Below are 5308 nucleotides of genomic sequence, written 5' to 3'. Positions count from 1 at the left end.
CACACAACATACACAAACATAAAACATACACACACGTTCAGTTTTCCACAACCCCCCCCCCACACCACACACTCGCCCGAAAGGCACTTACACACACATAAAATTTTACACACACGTTCAAAAACAAAACCCCAAAAACCCCCACAAAACAAAACAAAACACACAAGCAAACAAACAAAAAAACACCACACAAACCCCCCCCCCCCCTGCACACACCCCAAAAACAACAAAACCAAACCATCTCCCCCCACCCCCCCCCCCCAACCTCACCTCCCCCCCAACACCCCCCCCCCCCTTTCACCCCCCCCCCCACACACACACATACAAAAAACCCCAACGAACACGTACCCATCCCCCAAAAAAAATTATAAAAGTTTATCCCCCTTCCTCAAAGGCATTTACCCGGGAATCAGGGGGATGCTGGGACCCGATTTTTACTGTTAAAACTCGCCCATGTGTGGGAAAGCAAGGGGCGAAACTTCCCCAAAACCCTTGGGTTTTGAAAGTGGCGATTTTTTTTCGACGCGGGTTTTTTAAAAGGCCCATAAAGGCGGTTGTTTTTTGGGGAAGCGCGGGGTTTTTTCTTTTTTTTTTTGGGGGGTTTTTTTGTATAGTCTCTTTTTTTTGCCCCTCTCTATTTTTATCTGTTTTTGTTTTTTGGGTTGTTTTTCTCTCTCTCCCCTTTTTATCTGTTTTGTTGTTTTCTTTCTCTCATTGATTTGTTTTTTCTTTTTTAAATTATTTGGCTGTTTGTTCTTTATCTGTCTTCTCTTTTTTGTTTCTCTTTCTCTCTCTCTTTCCCCTCCTATCCTTCTCTCTCTCTCCTCTTTCTCTCTCTCTCTTCCCTTTCTCCCTCTTCTTCCCTCTCTCCTCTCTCTTCTCCCCCTCTCTCTCCTCCCTCTCTCTCTCTTTTCCGCCTCTTCTCCCCTTTTCTCTCTCTCTCTCCCCTGTTTTCACTCAAAATTTTCGCCCTTAAAAAGACTTTTTTTGTGTTGAAAACCCAATATTTTTTTTTGAGGAAAATTATTTGTTCAAAAGGGGGGAATACAATTTGCTGTTTGTCAAATTTAATCAAATCAATTTTTAATTTTGTGTTGTTTTTTCCAAAAAACCCCCCCTTTTTATGTTTGTAAAATTATTTAATTTAAATTTAAATATATTATATATAATATTTTTTTTTTATATATAATATGTTGAAAATATATGTAATTTTGCACTTTTTTTATATTTTTATATATTTTTATATATTTATATATATATTTTTAAAAAATATATTATATTTTATTTATATATATATTTTATTTTGATACATAAAATTTTACTTTTTATTTTTTAATACATATTTTATACTTAAAATATATTTATTTTTTTTAATATAAAATTTTTTATATAAAATATTATAATATTATATATTTATATAAAAAAGGTATAATGAGCCCGAACACCCTAAACAGCAAGGATGTTTATTTGACGCTTTTTCGAGGGAGGTTTTTTTCTAAAAAAATACATGTATTTTTGAAAAGCCCAATATATTTATATTTTTTTTATATATATATATAGTTAAAATTTAGATAAGATATAGATATAGATTTTAATTATAAAAGGTTTGATAGAAAATTTAGTTAGATATAGATTTTTTTTTAATATATATTACTTTTTCTTTATATATTCATAGGGTTATTATAAAATATTTTTACTTTATTTTTATATATATAGTTTTATATATTATATTATTATATAAAACATTTTTTACATATAAATCTTTTTTTGTGTTTGGGGGGTTTTTATCTGCCTTTTTATAAAACAGGAAAAATGAGTGTTTTGCAAGTATTTATATAATTTAATATATATATATATTATATATTTTATATTATATTTATATATATTTTTTTTTCTTCCCAACATTTGTATTTTATATTTTATTTTTGTATATGTTTATTTTTGTATATTTTTAAAATTTTTTATATTTATTTATATTAATATTACTTAAAGTATATAAAAATTTTTTTAAAATTTTAAAATTTTTTCATATTTTCTTTTTTAAGGTGTGGTGTATGTATTTTTTTTGGATAGTTTGACGGGATAGTAGAGTAAAACAAAACACCCACACATACCCAAACACACAAAAGCAAAAAATAAATAAACCCCACCCAAAAAACACACACACACAAACGCGCGATCACACACACACCATTTTTTGGAGATATAGGCTTTGGTATCTATTCAGTTTTGCTGGGTATTTATTGTTTGTTAGTTGTGGTTTTTTGGCGGTGTTTTTAGTTTTTTGATGTGTTTTATTTTTATTTATTTAGTATTTAGATATCTTGTTTTTTTTTATGTGTGGGTGTGTGGGTGGGTGGGGTGTGTGTGTGCAGTTGTGTGTGGTGTGGGTGTGTATTTAGTATAGTTTTTTGTAGAGTTTTTTATATTTTATTTGTTTTTATTGTTTGTTATATGTGTGTTAGAGTTTTTTAGATAGGCTTGTTTAACTTATATATTGGATACATTTACATTTTTTTGTTTTTTATATATTATTTTTTTGTTATTGTTTTGATTTTTTTTTTATTTTTTTATGGTATATGAGATTGTGTGGTGGTTTTGTTGATTGTTTTATATTTATATATAGATTTTTGTAGATATATTTGTTTAGATAGTTTTTTTTTTGATATTACTTTTTTTATTATGTATATTTTTATATTTTTTATATTTTTTTATTATATTGTTAGGTATATTTATTTATTATAGTATGTGTTATTTAGAGTTTTTTTTTTTTTTTAATATTTATACTATATTATTTTATATTTTTATTTATTTATATATTTTTTATGTGGGTGTGTGTGTGTGTGTGTGTGTGTGTGGGTTGTGGGTGTGATATATACAAATATATACATGTATATTATAGTTATATTATTACAATTTTTATATATATATTTGTTTATATATTTTTATTATATATTATTTTTTTTTATATATAGATATTTAATTTATATTTTATATAGTTTTATATATATTTAGTTAGTCGCACACACACACACAACACTCGCTCGCACACACACACACAAATAACACACACTCACAAACACACAACACACTCTTATTGTGTGTATTATGTTTATGTTATTATTCATCATCACAGATCGGCATAATGATATCATTATCATTATTATCTTTATCATAATTATTATCATTCCCAGGATTACCATCACCATCATTATCAATATCATTATCACTATCACTTTTATTATCATTGTTATTGTTATCATGATTTTTATACAGAAGTGATAATCTGCGTTTTTTTATGATAATGTATGTAATTTTTTTTTTTTTTTTTCTTGAGAGAGCATTCGCAATGTAGTTTTCCTCCTCGTCTTGCAAGTAATTATATATATATTATATAACAAAATACTATACCACATATATCACATTATCAAGTGTATATAATGATATATAATTATACATAATATATAATATTTCATACATATATATATTATTTTTATATATATATATATTTTTTTTTTTTTTTTTTTTTTTTTTTTTTTTTTTTTTTTTTTTTTTTTATTCCTTTTTCTTGAAACCTTTTTTTTTCTGTGTTGTAGGATACATGTCTTCGCTGTATATGAATGTATTTCTTTGCGATCTTCCGCAAAATCTTCTACATAGTGTAGTGTACGTGTGGTGGGGGGGATGAGAGAGAGGAGAGAACGATAGAAAGAGAGAGAGAAGAGAGGGAGAAGGATTGGAGAGAGAGAGCGGAGGAGAGAGAAGAGAGAGAGGGGAGAAAGAGGAGAGAGGGGAGAGAAGAGAGAAGGGAGAGAGAGAGAGAGGAAAGGGAGAAGAAAAGAAGAAAGAGAAGAGATAGAAAAAAAGAGGTTCTTTTTCTATTTGTTTAATACCTCGACCCTTGCATATTACCAACGAGTCTTCCTCATAGGTTGAGTGAAGATTTAGAGACAAGGGACTATATATATATACAACAGACAAAAAAAAAATATATATATATTATAAAAACAACAAAAAACAAGTATGAGAGCAAGGACTCATGGTCAGCTGAGCGCATCTGTCCCGGTGGCTGTGACAGGATTAAATAAATGTATGCTAGTTCATTAAATAATTGAAAGGAATGATAAATGATTATTTACAAAATTGTGATATCAACTATTGTGGAATAACCTATTTCACTGGAGTATTATTGATTGAATTGTGAGTTGTGATAGACCTAACAAGATCCGGTCACAAAAGCTAATCAATCTTATACGGTCTGGTGAGAACTTGAAAGAAAATAATGTGTTCATTGACACCAATATTCTAAGCAAAGTTGTTGTTTTTATAACTAAAAAGTATAATAAATTCATAAAATTGAAATTATTGTAATAGTGCAAATTGCAAAATGCAGGATTCATATTGAAAGAGCAAATGTTTGACTGAATGCCAATAATATTATCATTTATCCTTGCATTGATGACAACTGTAACTGACGACTGATTAATCAGTACTGGTTAATTTCCGGTTTTATTTGATGAAAATGGCATAGGAATAAAATTCTTTGACATGTAATAGCTACTTAATAAATCATAGTAAGTGCTGGCTAGGCTATGTTCAGTGTTTTTTTTTTCTTTCTTTCTTTCTTTCTTTCTTAGCTTTTGCTTGAACCCCTTTGCTTAATTTAAAATCATTATCGTAATATCTTATTTTGCCTAAACAACAGCATGACAATAGCTTAGGGAAAGTTGTTTTCGTATAAGACAATAAATGTGGTCTTTATATATATATACAAAAATACGAATTTCTGTAAACAACGCAACGAGGGGGAAAGCCGGAAAATACACGTGTATACCGAGAGCTTTTCGCTGTATTACTCCATGAGGAAGCATAGTGTTTTCATGTTTTTTCCTTTCGTTGTTATGTTTACAAATCATTCAGCATGAATTTTTCACAGAATTTTCTTCATGTTTTGTTCGAGACACTCACACACACACAGACACACACACACACACACACACACAAAATAATAATAATAATAATAAAAGAATAATTAATAATAATAATAATAATAATAATAAAAATTGCGGAAAGCGCATAATCACTTCATGTCATCATTTGTTTCTTCCTTATCAAACTATCTGTTGAGAATAGATAGATATCCAGCAATGCAGATCATCCATTACCTGCATTTTAAAACCACAGCTCTATTTGAAGGAGACAATGTCAAGGTTTTAGGGAATCCCAGTTGAACTGAATACAATTCTCTCAAGGTTAACAGTATTAGATTCTCCTGGAACGGTAATCAGATACTTTTGAAAAAAAAAAA

The sequence above is a fragment of the Penaeus japonicus genome, unplaced genomic scaffold (genome assembly GCF_977035675.1).
Source record: "Penaeus japonicus unplaced genomic scaffold, GWHDUDI00000001_assembly GWHDUDI00000002, whole genome shotgun sequence".
In the NCBI taxonomy this organism is placed as follows: Eukaryota; Metazoa; Arthropoda; class Malacostraca; order Decapoda; family Penaeidae; genus Penaeus; species Penaeus japonicus.
The sequence above is the reverse complement of the archived record's forward strand: the minus strand, read 5'-3'. Positions refer to the sequence as shown.